Genomic DNA, 18950 nt, shown 5'->3' with positions numbered 1-18950 from the left:
ACACTTTTATTTGGCACACAAAAGTGTATGATGTATGATTACATTTGAAGTCAAATTCTAAAATGTTTTTGGTTTCTTTTCTGGACTTTAAATATCTTGAGATGGTTGCTCTCTATGGAGGGTCAGAGAGCTCTCGGATTTTATCTAAAACATGTTAATTTGTGTTTCTGAAGTTGAATGAAGGTCTCAGAGGATTGGAATGACATGAGAATGTGGAATTAAAGGGACACTTAAAAAAGTATAATTTTTATCATTTACTCAGCCTTTAATTGTTTCCAACCTTTATGAGTTTCTTTCTTCTGTTAAACGCAAAAGGAGATATTTTGAAGAAAGCTAAAAACCTGTAACCATTGATTTCCATAGTAGGAAAAACAAATACTGTGGACGTCAATGGTTAAAGGTTTTCATCTTTCTTCAAAATATCTTCATTTGTGTTTTTAACAGAAGAGAGAAACTCGTAAACGTTTGAAAACACTTGAGAGGGAGTGAATAATGTTTTGAATGTTTTCATTTTTGATTAAACTATCATTTTAATAACAGAATTTCATTTTCGGGTGAAACAAACACTTTAATTTCCTATATAAGATATAGTGAAGAGAAACTATTTAAATAATAATAATTATAATAAAAAATAAATTATGCTAAAAGTCTTATATTAATTATTTGCACTATATTTGAAGTCTTTAAAAGTCATTTTATTAATTTATATGTGGCCCACACAAAGGTCAGGTGTTAAAAGGTGTTAAAATTCTCCACAGTTTTTACGTAATGGAACTTATTGAGCCACAATCTTTAATTCATTCATTTTCTTTTCGGCTTAGTCCCTTTGTTAATCCCGGGTCGCCACAGCGGAATGAACCGCCAACTTATCCAGCATGTGTTTTACGCAGTGGATGCCCTTCTAGCTGCAACCCATCACTGGGAAAAATCCATACACACTCATTCACTCACAGACTTCAGGCTGTAATTGTAACCACAGGGAGTGACACAAACAACAGAAGTGTGGATCAACGTGCAGGTTTAATCAGTGGTCAGGCAAGCAATGGTCAATACAGGTACAAACGGGTATGTGTAGGCAGTCCAGAATCGTAATCAGTCACAGGCGAGAGGTCAAAAGGCAGGCGGCAGGCAGGGAGAACAAGAATACAAGGCTAGGTCTAAACACGGGTAAACAAGACGAGGAGTAACGCGTTGTTATGTCATCTAAAGATAAACAAGACTCGGCCAGGTGAATAGGTGAGTGTGTGGCTTAAGTAGTGTGTGCAATCAGTCTCTGACAAGCCTCAGGTGGTGCGAGTAATCAGTCTAGATGAGGAAGCATGTGTGAGTGTGACCGGAGTGCATGTATGAATATGTAGTCCAACAATGGCGGAATTGTAGTCCAAGGTTATGGTGAGTGAGAACCAGCGATCTTATGGAATCCAATCGCTGGTAATCGTGACAGTAATTGACTGCAAAGGATTTGCAACAAAGTATTAAAACATGAAGTTTGATTTATGATTATCATTCTGTCCCATTACTTTTGGTCCCTTAACAAGTGGAAGGCACATATGCAAACTGTTGTAATTCCTACAGCGTTCTCCTGATTTGGATGTAAATACCCTCAAGTTAAAGCTGACAGTCTGCAGTTAACGCACATCTTGTTTTAGTCCAAATCCATTGTGTTGGTGTATAGAGCCAAAAATGTAAGAATTGTGTCGATGTCCCAGTCTTTATGGACCTGACTGTACAAATTGCAAAATGATAACAACAGCAGAAGACGAAATTGATCTACTCGTAAGATGGATGCCGCACAGCCATAAGTAAGACTTGTAAAGCAGCAGTATTCAATTCTACCTACCTTACATAAAATGTGACATAATGCACCTCTACTCATTTAAAGAGATAAAAAGCATCATTCTGTCATCATTTATTCACCCTTTGCTTGTCACAAACCTGTTTGAGTTCCTTTTTTTTCTGTTGAACACAAAATAAGTTACTTTTTAAAATATGTTATAACCCGTAACCATTGACTTCCATAGTATTTTTTTTCCTACTATGGAAGTCAATGTTTACAGGTTTCTAACATGTTTCAAAATATCTTCTTTGGTGTTCAACAGAAAAAAGGAACTCGAAACAGGTTTGGAACCACTTGAGGGGGAGTAAATAGTGAGTACATTTTCATTTTTTGGATGAGCTATCCCTTTAATCATGAAGAAAAGTGCAAACACACTAGTATATTTATTATGAACATATTCTGATAATGATCATTTAGTTCATAATGATAACTTCGGACCAGCCTCAGTGGAATTTCAGGTATTCATGTAAAAATAATTGACATCCATTGAAGCATACAAGTGTGACTGTCATTGTGTACAATTATTTGTTTCTCGGTTAAAGGTCAGCTATTTTTGTTCAAGAGTTCTATGTCAAAGTTAATTGTGGTTAGACTTCGAGACGCTGCCAGAAACATGGATAAGTAAAATTAGTAACACTATAGTTTAGGTCACAATTCACGGTAAACCATTAACTAGCACTGCTAGCTTAAACGACTAATTAGCTGTTTATTAATGGTTAGTAAGGTAGAAGTTGGGTTTAGGTTTTGGGTCGGATTAGGGAAGCAGAATAAGATCATACTTTATAACTACTAATGAACAGTTCATATCTTAACAATTAGCAGATAATAAGCCAGTTATTAGCATGTAGCATTGTGACCAAAACTAAAGTGTTACCATGAATTTAGCCGCAAATACTGTTTCATCTTGATTACTGCTCTTGTCATTAGTACACTACACTCACTGGCCACTATATTAGGTACATCTTACTAATACTGGGTTGGACCCCCTTTTGCCTTCGGAACTGCCTTAATCCTTCATGGCATATTTCAACAAGGTAAGCGATTTTGGTCCATATTGACATGATAGCATTACGCAGTGGCTGCAGATCCATGATGCGAATTTCCTGTTACACCACATCCCAAAGATGCTCTATTGGATTGAGATCTGTTGACTGTGGAGGCCATTTTAGTACAGTGAACTAATTGTCATGTTCAAGAATCTAGTCTGAGATGTGTACTTAATAAAGTGGCTGGTGAGTGTATATATATTTAACAAATTGCTAAATCAGGGGTGGCCAAACTTTTTCTTATTAAGAACCAAAAACCAAAACTGATTGAGAGCTGTAGCCCGAAGTTAAATATGCCTGATTTGCATTAAATTTGCCATGGGTAATTTCTCATTTATTACTGCATTATTTACAAAAAAAAAAAACTTTGCTTTATAACATAATAAATACTGATGCAGTATCATTTTTGACATTTTATACTGAACTTATAGTAAAAACATAAACAATCCCAGTTATAACACAATGGAGTTCAATGCTGAACACACTAGTAGAGCTGCTTCTGCCCTTGCCTTGATTTGCTCACCGATGTCTTGTGCATCTGTCAAGTGACAGTATTTACATTTTAAAAGTCCAATTCATTTACAACATATAAATGAAACATTTAGTTTTAGTTGGCTTTTTATAGCTCCTCAATTAAACCATGAAACATAAGGTTACATTCAATTCGAAATTCGCTCCCAACCAACTCCCCATCATTTCCCTCTTGTTTCAGATGGGATGGCGGGCCAAATCAGGGCTCTACTCTGTGCTAGACTATAAGTCCTTCTCTGATCTCACCTCAAGATGGCGCTATAGCTCAATAAACGACAACATGAACATAATGCCATGCTAACTTTAGACACACATAAAGACTTTAAAGTACTTCATTATAGAAAGCAGACAATATCAGCTTGAGATGTGTTCGTTTGAGAGAGAGATAGATTTTAAATATTAAAAGGAGAAGCTGTATAGCTAAAGCAAAATCAATATCCCCAAGGTGCACGTTGTTACCACAGCAACAGGGTTGTCATGTGGCAAAAAGCGATCCAGCACGGCGTGGGCGAAGTACCCAGTCAGTAGTAGTGGAGGAAGGGCCTCTGTGTTACAAGGACTCCTCTGGGCTCCCTCTGCTTAAAGAGATAGTTCCCCCTAAAATGAAAATGACTTCATCATTTACTTTCCCTCATGTGGTTTTAAATCTGTTTGAGTTTCTTTCTTTTGTTAAACACAAAAAGAAGATATTTTAAAAATGCTGGTTACTCGCACCCATCAACTTCTATAGTACTCATATTCAACGGGTGGCGACAACCAGCATTTTTCAAAATGTCTTTTGTGTTCAACATAAGAGAGAAACAAGTAAAGGATGAGTAAATGATGACAGAATTTTCTTTTTTGGAAGAACTATTCCTTCAACATGTAAAAAATATAAATAAATAAATAAATAAATAAATAAATAAATAAATAAATAAAAGCTAAAAATGTTAAATATCTGTATCATACTCTCTTCAATATTAAATTCAAGCATTAAACTAGAGTTAAACTAAACATTTCATATAAAACAAATGTCATTATCAGTATTTGATGGGAAATGTCCCTAATTTGTGAAAATAAAAAGGTCACAAAATAAATATAAAAGATTTTTCTGTATTCAAAACATTAATTAATACATTTCTTAATAAAGTCTCTTAATTAATAAAGAGTCTTTATTAATTTTGGGGTGGAACGACTCAACAGAGGCAGTGTTTAGAGGCAGGAATAATACAATTAACCAAAACTAAAATCCAAACACACACAAAAAAAAGATATAAAAAGTATAAATAGAAGTATATAAAAAGTAGTGGTGGGTCGTCACAGCGATAACGCGAGACTCTTATCGCTCGATAAAAAAAAATATTGCTGTTAATCTATTTTCAAAGTTGGGTCGGGAGCTCGGTCTAATCTTACTAAGCTATGATATATATATATATATATATATATATATATATATATATATATATATATATATATATATATATATATATATATATATATATATATATATATATACTACCCGACAGAAGTCGTTGCCTATGCAAGTTTTAGGAACAACAAATAATAACTTGATCTAGTTGATCATTTGGTATCAGAAGGGGCTTATATGAAAGGCAAAGGACCTCCAGATTATGCTCATTTTACCAAAATAAAATATGAATATGCCTTGATTTGTAGTTATTTAATTAGGACAGTAAGGTCTGAGTTTGCTAAGACAAAAGTCTTGTCACTTAACAGAAATAATGTGCAGTATAGAATATAAAGTCATAGTGCAGTGGAAAAAGAATGAATATTGTGTATGACTCCCATGAGCTTGGAGGACTGCATCCATACATCTCTGCAATGACTCAAATAACTTATTAATAAAGTCGTCAAGAATGGCAAAGAAAGCGTTCTTGCCGGACTCCCAGACTTCATCAAGATTCATCTTCAATGCCTTCTCCTTCATCTTAACCCAGACATGCTCAATAATGTTCATGTTTGGTGACTGGGCTGGCCAATCCTTGAGCACCTTGACCTTCTTCGCTTTCAGGAACTTTGATGTGGAGGCTGAAATATGAGGTGGAGCTCTATCCTGCTAGAGAATTTGCCCTCTCCTGTTGTTTGTAATGTAATGTCTTAATACCTCAGGCTGTTGATGTTGTCATCCCCTCTACAGACCTCTCGCACACCTCCATACTGAATGTAACCCCAAACCATGATTTAGAAATCACCAAACCTGCCTAATTTCTGTGAGAATCTTGGGTTTGTGTGGGTTCCAATAGGTCTTCTGCAGTATTTGTGATAATTGGGATGCAGTTCAACAGATCTACCACTTTTCCAAAAGATCAACTAGAAATCAAGTTATTATTTGTTGTTCTTACAACTGAGATCAACAACAAGACTTTTGTCAGGTAGTTTAGAGCTGTGCAATAATACAACTTATCATAATAATATTGTGCTAACAATACAGCTGTCACAAACTACAGATCTAAAAAAATCTTAATCTAAAACAATTGCAGGTAACTATTAATAGCGGGGTTCAACGCTAAGGATTTTTTCAACTGGCCCGATTGGACCAGTGGTTCAGATTTTTACTTGCCCTGCCAAAATTTTAGTTAATTGCTATTTATTAGCCACATATTTTAAATAATGCGTCACGAAATAATGTTTGTAAATGCAGAATTTAAATGTTTGAAAAATGTTAAAATATTTAGCTGTAAAACATAGCAGTATGGAAAATGTGCAGGTATTTTATTGCAAAACAAAAGGTGGCTGACTTAAAAGTGGCAGCAAACTATGCAAAACATCACTTCATTTAATTTTTTTTGTGTTGTACCCATATAAATGTTTTTCACAACGTTAGAAACAGATTTTTTCTTTTAGCCTAATAATTCGATGTTGCGCTCATGTTGCCGTCTATTAAAATTTAGTGACAAGGCAGCACTGCACCGATCGGGCCAGTAACGATTCTCTCTATTGTCCCGAGCATCTCTCACGCTGGCCCCGGGCCATCGGGCAGTTCTTATTGTTGAGCACTGAATAGACAAGTCATTAATAAATGCATTGTAAACATTGGTCCCTCTTTATACTAAGTGTATCTAAATACTATGTACTTGCATCAAAATATAATTACAATGTGCTTACCGTGTTAATAATGTATCGCAGAACTCTTCTGGTGCTCGTGAGGTGGGATTCTAGTAGGGTTAAGGACTAGTTTGGTGGTATGGGTAGGTTTAATGGTGGGTTAAGGTGTAAGGGATGGTAAACAATGTAATTAAAGATGTAATAACAGGAATGATTTACAGATGTATGTATTTGATCAGTCATAAGCAGTGGTTTTAAAGTAACTAATTACTCAAATTGCTGTAATTGAGTCGTTTTTCTCAGGAATTGTAATTTAGTAAGTAGTTTTAAAAATGTGTACTTTTACTTTCCTTTGAGTACATTCTTAGTGCAGTAATCAGTACTTTTACTCCACTACTTTTCTTCAACCTTCAGTCACTACTGTATTTTTTCTTGTCTATGGGGATTAGAAAAATCAGTCCTGTGATTCCTGTCCAATCAAATCTCACATTAAAGGTATATCACCTCATAAACTACCTCAAAATAGGGTTGATCAAAAGAAATATATTAATGCAATTTAAATATATAATATATGAACTAATATTTACTTTAAACTTATTATAAATATATAATTATATTGTTCAATTATAATGTTTAAAATATTTTTTTTGTCAAATAATTTTGTCAGTTCAGGCACCGTTTCGGCAGCGGTACCGTTTTAAAAGTATCGATTTAGCACCGGTATTGAAATAACCCCAAACGAGACCCAACCCTACCTCAAAACATGTGCGCTTTATAATTGCAGCAAACTGTTTGGAAGCATTAAAAGTGTACAAGGTGTCCAAAATCTTTACATGCATTGACCCAGAGACTGTTAAGATGCATGTCACTGATGAGAAGATGACAGATGTTTTCTGTATGATGATCGAAATGGCCTTAAATATCCAGCAGGCACAAGATGTCAACATGATGTCAGAATTAAGTTGTACCCCAGTTTCATGGGGATGTTGCATTTTGTTTTACCATGAAAATCATGGAAGCGTCAGCATGTGATGCCAAAATGACGTTAGATGTTTGCTCGACATTGGATTTTGGTCACTTTCCAACACAACCTAAAGTCAATCAAATAACAACGTCATTGGATGTTGTTATTGAACAAATAGCGTCGTCCTTAGATGCTGGCTAGACAATCTAACCTAATGTTAATGTCTTATGATGTTGTGTGCCTGCTGGACAATAACTCAATGCACTACAGAATGTTACGTTTACACACACATGCACAAATTACATGTAAACGCATCAGCATTTAAAAGCGTAATACTCACTACTCTTCAGTACTTTTGAAATGTCTACTTTTTACTCATACTTTGAGTAATATTTACAACAGATACTTTTACTCTACTTACACTACAATTTTAGGCAAGTAATGGTACTTTTACTCGAGTATGATTTTTCGGTGCTCTTTCCACCACTGGTCATAAGTACAATGTTAAAACATGCATTTACACAGTAAGTAAATTGAAACATATGATTCAGTGTAAGTTCATAGTAGTTAAGGCCATGTAATATAAAATGTGGGACCTAAGCATTATGTATGCATTATATTGCATTAAGAAGACCCATTTCTAACGCAAGTGTAGCTTTTAAGCGAACGATCATTACATTAAAGCTGTTTAATAATTCTTAACAAGCAATAACCCCCTCCATGATTCATAGGATGCAAGCAGCAGCCCATGCAATCATTATTTAATGTTCATGCACTGTACGTGTTAACCAGTCATTGTCCACAGTGTGTTGTCTAAAAGTGGCACTGTGGAGCGGTCTCCGCACTGCCCCTTTAAAGGCTCGTGCTGAGCCGCAGGGAAGCGCGCAGAATGGGGGCAGACTTTATGTGCTTCTGTCATGTTAACTTAACATCACGCGTCACCAACACAGGCGGCAGTTACACAGAGCGATACCTGCATAGGAAAGCAGTCTAGGCTGCAAACGCAGTGGCTTCCAATTGAGTTTAAAGAGAAGACAAAACATTTGGAGTGTTGCTACAAATATAGACTAACTAAATTGTATTCAAGGTGCACTGCTTGCTGAGAAATAGACGGATGCATTTGGGAATGTAAATGCACCACTTTGTACACTCGCACACTCATTGTGCTACTATTGGCTGGCTCCGTTAACCTGGCTAATAATAAATTGGAACCACCTTCTATAGGCAACAGTAACTATCAAATCATAACTATCATATTGTTATTAAGTGTATTTTTTCACTCTCATTTGCCAAATAGACACATAACTGAATGTAATACACAGTCTTGATATTTCACATAGCATCAACATGCAGCAAAACATCTTTCCATGATCGTATTTTTTTGTGCTTTCCGCTCTGACACACATTTTTTAAAGGCTGTTTATGCGTTTGTGCCTGTTTATATACATGTGTGAACTCAGGCTAGGCCATCACATGACTCTTCTCTTGAGTTACGCACACACTCACACACACATACACAGTCAGGGCCAATCTTGTCAGCCTCGTCTCGCTCGCTCTCCTTAGGGGTCTCCTGCCTGTGAATGCAGGGGCAGTGATGATTGCATCTGCGGAGCAGCCATCTACACACAAACGCTAATCGAATGCAAAATTGCGTTAAAATGAGTGTGCTTAATGAGGAAAACGCTAATTGATGGCATACTGTATAGACGTGGTTGGTATATACTCACTGGCCACTTTATTAGGTACACCTTACTAGTACCGGGGTGGACCCCTTTTTGGCTTCAGAACTCCCTTAATCCTTTGTGGCATAGATTCAACAAGGTACTGGAAATGTTCATCGGAGATTTTGGTTTGCATTGACATGATAGCATCACGCAGTTGCTGCAGAATTGTTGGCTGCACATCCATGATGCGAATCTCCCGTTCCACCACATCTCAAAGGTGCTCTATTAGATTCAGATCTGGTGACTGTGGCGTTGATATGATGCTCAATTGGTATTAATGGGCCCAGAGTGTGCTAAGAAAATATCCCCCACACCATTACACCATCACCAACAGCCTGAACTGTTGATACAAGGCAGGATGGATCCATGCTTTCATGTTGTTGACGTCAAATTCTGACCCTTCCATCCAAATGTTGCAGCAGAAATCGAGAGTCATTAGACCAGGCAACATTTAAACAATTTTTTATTGTCCAATTTTGATGAGCCTGTGCAAATTTTATCCTCAGTTACCTGTTCTTAGCTGACAGGAGTGGCACCCCGTGTAGTCTTCTGCTGCTGTAGCCCATCTGCCTCAAGGTTATTTGAGTTACTGTTGCTTTTCTATCAGCGAGATCCAGTCTAGCTATTCTCCTCTGACCTCTGGCATCAGCAGAGCATTTGCGCACAGAACCATTTTCTGTAAACCCTAGAGATGGTTGTGCGTGAAAATCCCAGTAGATCAGCAGTTTCTGAAATACCAACAACCATGCCACGTTCAAAGTCACTTAAATCACCTTTCTTCCCTATTCTGATGCTCGGTTTAAACTGCAGCAGAACATCTTGACCATGTCTACATGCCTAAATGCATTGAGTTGCTGCCATGTGATCGGCTGATTGTAAATTTGCTTTAATTAGCAGTTGGACAGGTGTACCTAATAAAGTGGCCTGTGAGTGTAAATAGTTTGCGAACACTTACCTTTTTTTAGTAAATACTATGAATATTTTTTTCTTGAAGGATAAAACATTAAACAACATAAAGAGTTTCCACTTTATACAGTGACTAATTTCTGCTTCATAGAACATACTGCTTGTTCACTTTAATCCTCTGTATGCCCAGTTTCTCTTCTAAAGTCCTCTTTATTGATCCGTTCAGGGTGTGTAGAGCGAGATATGTCAGCTTTATCTGTCTCTGTTGTCACATATGTAGGTTTTGTGTCAGTTTGGGTTACACATCACCAGAATTCGACACATAACTAGAAGTTTTAGAACAGCATGCGCATGATGTCTCCTATTATCACTAAATTGTGATTTTTATTTATTTATTTAGTTTTAAACAGACACCATAACACTACAATCTTAAAAAGAAAACGCTCTGAAATCCACTTTTTTATTATTTTCAGGAGTTTAAAAGGCTGGGGTTGTGTTGTTAAATTAACTTTTCTAAAAATGGTCAGTAGCTATATCAGGCAATACTGAAATTTACTTTCAAAAGTAAACCAAACCTATTAAATATTAATGGTTACACTATTTTAAAGGGCACCTATGGTGAAAAATCTACTTTTCAAGCTGTTTGGACAGACGTATGTGTAGGTATAGTTTGTAGACCATCATATTGGAGTGATATAAACACACCCAGTCCTTTTTTCCCAATTAAACAACATAAAAACTGTGCACCAATCGAATTTTGAGAACGACCACAACTTGACGTAGAAGTGCAGTCCCCCCCGCTCACCAATATTGATTGACAGGCACACGTTACCACTTCCTTAGTTTGTTGTTTCACGTCCACCATTTTCAGCGTGTGAGTCAAAGCGAGATCACCAAAGGAACACCCTTTCTCTGTTTTTGGATGTAAGGCTCATTGAGCTCAACACAAAAGCCTTCATTGACTTCCTGCGAATGCGCAACAGAGATTTTACATTTAGTGGCCATTTGCGCTGAGCACGCAGTGAGTGCAACATATATAGATTCTGGCCATTAACAACAGCTGCTCCACCAGGAAACTTAAGTATTTTACGTTTTGTCAGTTTAGTGGCGAATTCGTACGAGTTCAGTCGTATGAAAATGTACGATTTTGAAAAGGAGGCGTAACACCCAACCCCACCCCTAACTGTCATTGGGTGATGAGCAAATCATACTAAATTATACGAATTAGATCATACGAATTCATACGAAATAGCCACTAAATAAAAAAGTTACGAATTGCCGTGAGATTGCGTTGCATTCACAGAGTCTTTCAGCACTCTCTCCAAAAACATTGGATTGATCTCGTCTGGTGGATCAACATTCATCACATGATCGCTTTGTAACTTTAGGTGGGTTTGCAAACCTGTGTACTTTTCATTGCGTCTTCCTTAAACTTCAGCTGTTTGCATTTCCCGCGGTCACAGAAGCTCCCCGTCATCGGCTGGAAAAGGGTGAGCGCGTTGCCTAGCGTGCGTGTCCCTCCATTGGAAATAACGAACTTGCCTTAGTTATAGCCTCAGTCAAAGTTAATCCAGTGTGCATGGTTATTCGTCTCGATATACAATTTCGGAACTTTAAACTAGCACACAGTTGGCATAGCTTCGTTAAGTTGTCGCAGTTTTGATCCGTGCAGAAACACGATGTTGAGAATCCCTATAGATTGATTATCCATGATGAATTAAAGCGTTGTAAATAGTGAAACCAGTTAATCCTTGCATCTATATACGGATAACGCATGCATCGTTACATAGCGGCTGTAAAACAGGACAAAAACAAAAATGATGTAACTACCACTCTGACATATTCTGACAAATTAGGAATATTGATTCCTCAACAGTAGTCTCTGCTTGGTCTGTGTTCGAGTCGTACATGTACAGCTAAATACTGGTGCTCTCCCTCATGTTGCTTCTCTCTGTCTGCTTGTCTGTTGCCATACACAAAGCGGGGAAGCTCTTGGCTCCGCCCCCTTGTTAAGTTGGACGGGAAGTCGAAACTTCATGTGAAGCAACACACCCCTAAAACAATGACCTGTGTACACCCCCCCCAAAATGACACTTTTTAACACAAATGTGTACGGGATGCACCTACAGTATGTTTGGGGTTAGAGTTTGGGTTAGGTTTAGTTACATGTAATTATGCATAATTCATTTTAATTACATAAAAAACATTGTTAAAACATGTAACTACGTTGCCTTAAATTAAAGTGTTACCATATTAATTGATCTGAAAAGTGCTAAAAATCTTAATTTTTATGTATTTATTTAGTGTTTCTTTGCCCTTCTTGAAACACTAATATAGAACCTCTTTTTCACCTTATTTATGTTTATCAAAAGAGAAGGACACGTGAAGACCTCCTCTCAGATAAACGCAAAGTAATTAATGTAGAGTAAAACATTAGAGACATTCAGTAGGTGGGTGGGGATTAACAAAACCTTTGAAAGAGAGTCAATCTCCAAACAGATTGTACAACACACCTGCAATCACTCAGGGTTCTGTACACAGACGACGTCTTTTCCTTTGAATATGACCAGTGGGTCCATGTTGAAACCAGTGATTAAAGAGTTGGCTGGCAGTAATGGAAAATCTGAGATAGTAATCAAGAGCAGTCTACACCGGTAGACGCAAGTCACTAAAACAACATTTACTTTCCACAGACTCTGATTTAGGGAATGTTCAGCACAGTCTTGAAAGTGATTTTTTTTAGTGTACATAAGCGAATATACATTTCAATTTTGTGTTCAGATGAAATAATAAGTTTGAACATACAATCTATTTAATCAACATTTTAAAACCATCAAAAAGTGATTTAATGGAGAGATATTGGCTGCTTAGAGACTAATTTGCCAGATAAATGTGACCAGAGTGTGACTATGTATTGTTGCATCTACAGTGTAAAATGTGCAATTCATTTTGTTTTCTTTTAAAGGGATCCTATTTTTTTCAGTTAATGAATGCGTTAGTCAGTGTGAAGTGTTTGTGCTTAAAAAAGAAACTGATACGTCTGGTTTAGGACCACAATAATTCATTAGTATGGCATAGGGCTTCCTTTTGCTTCCTTTTACAGCAACAGTACATCTTGAGAATGATGGATACAAGTCCTGCACAGTGGTAGAGGGATTTTGAGCCATTCTTCTTGCAGAACAGTGACCAGGTCACTACTTGATGCTGGTGGAGGAAAACGTTTTCAAGGTTTTCTAACTCGCTCCCCCAAAACACCCCAAAGTGGCTCTGGTGTACTGTGCACCAGAATATCACCAAGCCCTAAAACAACGTGAAACCAACTATAACCTACCATAATACCAATTTAACATAGCAAATCCTGTTCATACCATATATTTTGTGCAGCCCTACCTTCAGTGGACGTATACAAAAAAGACATATATCTGAAATGTCAACAAAACATAACCAAAATAGTGTATTTCAAATTGGCACAAATGTAGACAGCGCCCTCTAGTGAACTTGTCATCTCAAACTTGAAATGAAACGTACATGTAGCAATGTATTTGACTTTCTTCAAAGATTTCATTCTAATGTGCCGTAATCAAGGTGCTTGGTTGTTTGGAATTTGTATAAAACCTTAGTCAGAGAACATCTGGATATTATAATATAATAATTTAAATACGCTTAGGAATTTATTAAACCAATGTGACTTATGTAAGACTTTAGTGTAAAACATATTAGTTTTTGAATGTTATAAGAACATGTTTTTAATTCAGAAAAATGTTTAAATATGTTAATGTATGTATATAAATGTATTTAATTGTTATGTTATGACAAAAATTATATTTATTTATATAATGAGTATTGTTAAGACAGAATTGGACAAAAAAAAAAAAGTTGAAATTACACTGTCACGTTAGCGTGATCAAAACAATAACAAAACGGGGATAAAAACATTGCAGATTCAAGTGCAGATTTAATAGATATATAGTGCAGAAAACAGTGACAAAAATCCAAAATATCAAAATGCAAAGTAACAAATAAACAACAAAACAAGAAACGAGACAGATAAACACGAACTAGACTTTGGCAAAATACGAGGCAAGATCAGGAACAACAACTTGGAATATCAGACTTAATGGGAGCAAGAGGACAAGGAAGACAAACAACGCGATGACAGACAGTGGTTGAATGACTGAATATATAGTCCTGGTAATCACAGAGAATGGAGACAGCTGTGGTTGTAAATCAGTGTAGATGACAGACCGGGTGTGTGCGCGAAAGAATGTATGGAAATGTAGTCTTTTTGGGCGCTGTAGTTCCACTCAGTGTCCATTGAACTACAGCGCCCTCAGGTGGTCACTGACAGTCGTGACATACACCTTTTGAATGATGAACGTGAATATTTTTTTGTCATAGATAGCCATTGTTGCTGAAATGACATTTTCTTTTCAGCTTAGTCCCTTTGTTAATCTGGGGTTGCCACAGCGGAATGAACCGCCAACTTATCCAGCATATGTTTTGCAGCGGATGCCCTTCCAGCTGCAACTAATCACTGGGATACATCCATGCACACTCATTCACACACATACACTACTGCCAATTGTTTTAAACTAGATTTGACCCTTTACCATATATATAATATGTTCAAAACTTTGTTTATCATAGAGTGAAGGATTCTGCCCTATTTATGTAAAATAAATTTTAAATCATAGCTCAGAGCATTTTTGAATATGCAGAGCTGATACTAGATCTACATTTTCTACTTTTACTGTAAGAGAAAGTGGCATACATTGAAATGATATGTCTATGGTATCTGACTTCGTCTGTCCAGTGAGGGAGCTATTTTTTGCCCACAACTCTGCCAGTGGAAAACCTGTAAATATCCCGCTGTGTAGAACCATTAGACAAGCTGCTGTGGAAACCAATTAGAGAAGCCATTCTCTCGCCGTGGTAGCGGCAGAATCCCTGCACGGTTGTCATGGCAACCGGCTTGTCTGGATGACTTCAACAGTGTAAAATGCAAATGCTATTTCCAAAAGCGGTCTGTCAGGATTAATCCTCCTCTTTCTGCTGAATTGGTACAGTTCGGTTTTAAATCATTTGTTTTGTGTTCGGAAAATGTTTAAGTGAAAGCTCATCGGTTATCTGCCATATTAGGCTCTTAACTTTGCAACAGCTGTCAACATTAAATCTCAAAATGGGCTGAGCTCATGTCAAAGACTGTAAAGTTCAAAATTATATAGCAAAATTAAACCTTACAACTGAACTGTTGTGGCATTTTGCTTACTAACTTCTAGTCAAGATTATCTTCCTTACACACACACACACAGACACACACACACACACACACACAAATTATATGCTGCATATATATATATAAGCAATATCTCACTCGTAGCAGTGCAATATGGCTGTATATTGTACTGGTGGGAGGCATGCATTGGCTCGAGGCCACAGGTCGAGTGCCTTAGTGTCCCACCAGTACCGATATACAGCCATATTGCACTGCTACGAGTGTAGTATTGTGTTTATATTATAAGTGGGCATAGATTAAAAAAACAAATATCTAGAATAATCTTACTGTAATCTTGGAATTAATCTAGATTAAAATGGCTTATTTTAATTCTGCCTAAGGCAATCAGAATATGTGTACTAACCAAATAATTACTTGGAGTAAGTCTTTGAGAACGGGTTTCTCAAGCCAGGTGGCGCATTAGACCAGGGGCTCATCTCCTGTTTCCAAAATGCATCACAAACTGCTTGAGAAACTGTTACTATGATAATTGGTGATGAAAATAAATGATGTTTAATAAGATGTACTTGTGTTTATTCTGTTAAACATGAATTTTGAACTGTAGGCCTACATAAGCTCGAAACAGCAATTTTTGATTACCTTCATCCGACTAAAGTCATAACTGAACTAAACAGAAATTGAATCAAGATGTGAAGTATGCAGATATTAGTGGCATTATTGAAGTAAACACCGCAATTAAACTATTACTGTCATGTAGGACTTTTCGTATTTTCCGACAAGATCCACACACATAGATGTCAGTAAAGGACCACACACACACACACACACACACACACACGCACACACACACACACACACCGCGAAATGCGGAAGTTTTTTTTTCTTTCTATTTGGTGTGCGTTATTAAATTCCATAACAACTCTTACCAGTCCTTAGGCCCCATTCACACGGGGCGTCAACGCTTCCCATTCACTTTGAACTGCATTGTGGATCCGTCGGTGCTGCTTCAGAGGCGTTGCTCGTTGCAGAAGTTAGGAAGCTCAACTTTTCAAGCACAGATGGAAGCGTCAGCCAATCAGATTGCTGTATGCAAATACACCAGCTCAGACTGTGGCCTATTGAAGACTAATTTTATTTGCTGACACTGCTATGACGATCGCTTCAACCCCAAATTCAGACACGCCCTCTGTCAATCGTTGACGCTGAAGCCCCGTGTGAATGGGGCGTTACTCCGCAATTCGCCCAGGTATGCATCCGCGCTAAAATATTAAGGTGAAAGTCATCATAGCTTGCATAGAATACACCAAGCTCCCAACCCAACTTTGAGAATAGATTAACAGCGATATTTTTTTTATCACCCTATAAGAGTCTCGCGTTAACGCAGCACAATAACATCGTGTGTATAAAAAAATCAAACATGGAGAGTCTCAAAAATCCTTTTACTACTTTTTTCTGCCATTAATTCACATCTGCAGCTGAAACCATTGCTAATTTACCTACACCACTTTAAAGGTAGTATTTGAATGATTCTCTAGCGTAATGTCTAAACTGATGACAAAACTGGTGATTTTGCTGACATCTTAAGATTTTAAGTGTACAGACATTTCCCAGTATTTCTCTGTTGCAATTGGGATATTACAATATTTAACCCCGAAAAAGCCAAAGCAAAGCAAACACTACCAGTTTACTATGGTATAAATACAACACTTCAATATACAAAATAGAGAGATCGACTAAGAATGTCACTTACCTGTTCTATAATGATTTGTTCAGCTGTAGTTTGGAATTTTTCTCCCTTGTAGACGTATTATTTGGTCTCTGTCGCCATCTTGTGGCCACTATATTATTAGCTGTTTTTAACATTAGAAATGTTGTTAATGGTTTGTTAAAAAATGGGACAAAAATGTAATAAATAAATAACAGCAAAAATATTGTTAAAGCATACATACAAAGCACTATGTTATTTAAAAAATAATTTTTATAATATCATCAGTTATCAATGTAATTTAAACATTAAAATGATGAGAGACGAGGCAGCACACTGGCGCAGTGGGTAGCACAATCGTCTCACAGTAAAAAGGTCTCTGGTTTGAGCCCCGGCTGAGTCAGTTGGCGTGGGTTTCCTCCGGGTGCTCCGGTTTCGCCCACAAATCCAAAGACATGCGGTATAGTTGAATTGGGTAAGCTAAATTGGCCATAGTGTATTTGTGCGGATGAGTGTGTATGGAAGTTTCCCAGTTATGGGTTGTGGCTGAAAGGGCATCCACTGCATGAAACATATGCTGAGTAAGTTGGCGGTTCATTCCGCTGTGGCAAACCCCAGAATAATAAAGGGACTAAACCGAAAATAAATTAAAGGTCAGTTTCTGCCCTTGTGTGGTTTTATAATTTTTTTTGGTTATTTTTAACTAAAATATTAGACATATATAAATTGCTATTTTTATATGCTATCTGAAATTCATTTAAAAACACTTAATTAAACAAAATGTGTGGGAGCCTCTATTGATTTGCACTGTTACTGTAAAATAAAGGAATAGTTTGCCCAAAACTGAACATTTACTCATTATTACCCACCCTCAATTTCTTTTTTTCAGTTGAACACAGAATAAATATACTTTGAAAAAATATGAAAACCTGTAGGTGACAGTGTCACAGTAGGTTGTGCTGTCGCCTCATTGCAAGAAGGTCACTGGTTCGGTTGGGTCAGTTGGTGTTTCTGTGTATAGTACAGCATGTTCTCTCTGCTTTCGCGTGGGTTTCCTCCGGGTGCTCCGGTTTCCCCCACAAGTCCAAAGACATGCGGTACAGGTGAATTGGGTAAGTTAAATTGTCCGTAGTGTATGATTGTGTATTGATGTTTCCCTAAGAGGGGTTGCGGCTGGAAGGGCATCCGCTGCGTAAAACATATTCTAGATAAGTTGGCGGTTCATTCTACTTTGGCGACCCTGGATTAATAAAGGGACTAAGCCGAAAAGAAAATGAATGAAAACCTGTAACCATTGACTTCCATAGTAGGAAAAACAAATAATGTGGAAATCAATGGTTACAGCTTTCTAGCTTTCTTCAAAGTATCTTCTTTTGGTTACAGTTGGTCGAGAATGCAGCTGCTAGATTAATAACAGGAACTAAGAAAAGAGATATCTCTCCTGTCCTTACCTCATTGCACTGGCTTCCTATAAAATTTAGAGTTGATTTTAAAGTCCTTCTTTTCACTTATAAAGCAGTGCACAATTCTGCCCAGGCCTATGTCAGCGAACTTATTAGGTCATTTACAAGTTGTAAGCCCTTACGATCCCATGACCAGTTTCTTTTGTCTGTCCCTCGGTCTCGCTACAAATCAAAAGGTAATCGAGCTTCTTGTGTTGCGGCCCCAAGGCTCTGGAACAATCTCTCTCTGAACATCAGGATTTTGCCTTCATTGGATGCTTTTAAATCTAATTTAAAGACTTAAATTTACTCTCTTGCCTTTAAGTGACACCTGCATGTTATTTCGTATCTGTAGTATCACTTATTTGCATATATGTTTCCTTTTCTTATATTTTTAAATACCAGTTATTATTTAGTTTAGTTTTTTAATTTAGTTATTAGTTATTTTTATTATTTTTTTGTAAAGCACTTTGGATCAGCTATGATTGTGTAAAATTGTGCTCTATAAATGAAG

At 37.0% G+C, this 18950-nt stretch overlaps 1 protein-coding gene across 18 annotated transcripts in view; it reads left to right on the top strand.

Moving 5' to 3' along the window:
- Positions 1 to 18950, top strand: part of acot7 (acyl-CoA thioesterase 7) — a 151773-nt gene that overhangs the window by 13455 nt on the left and 119368 nt on the right.

This window comes from Danio rerio, chromosome 8 (genome assembly GCF_052040795.2).
Source record: "Danio rerio strain M-AB ecotype USA chromosome 8, GRCz13ab, whole genome shotgun sequence".
Taxonomy (NCBI): Eukaryota; Metazoa; Chordata; class Actinopteri; order Cypriniformes; family Danionidae; genus Danio; species Danio rerio.
Note: the sequence above shows the minus strand (reverse complement) of the source record. Positions and strands in the feature narration are given on the sequence as shown.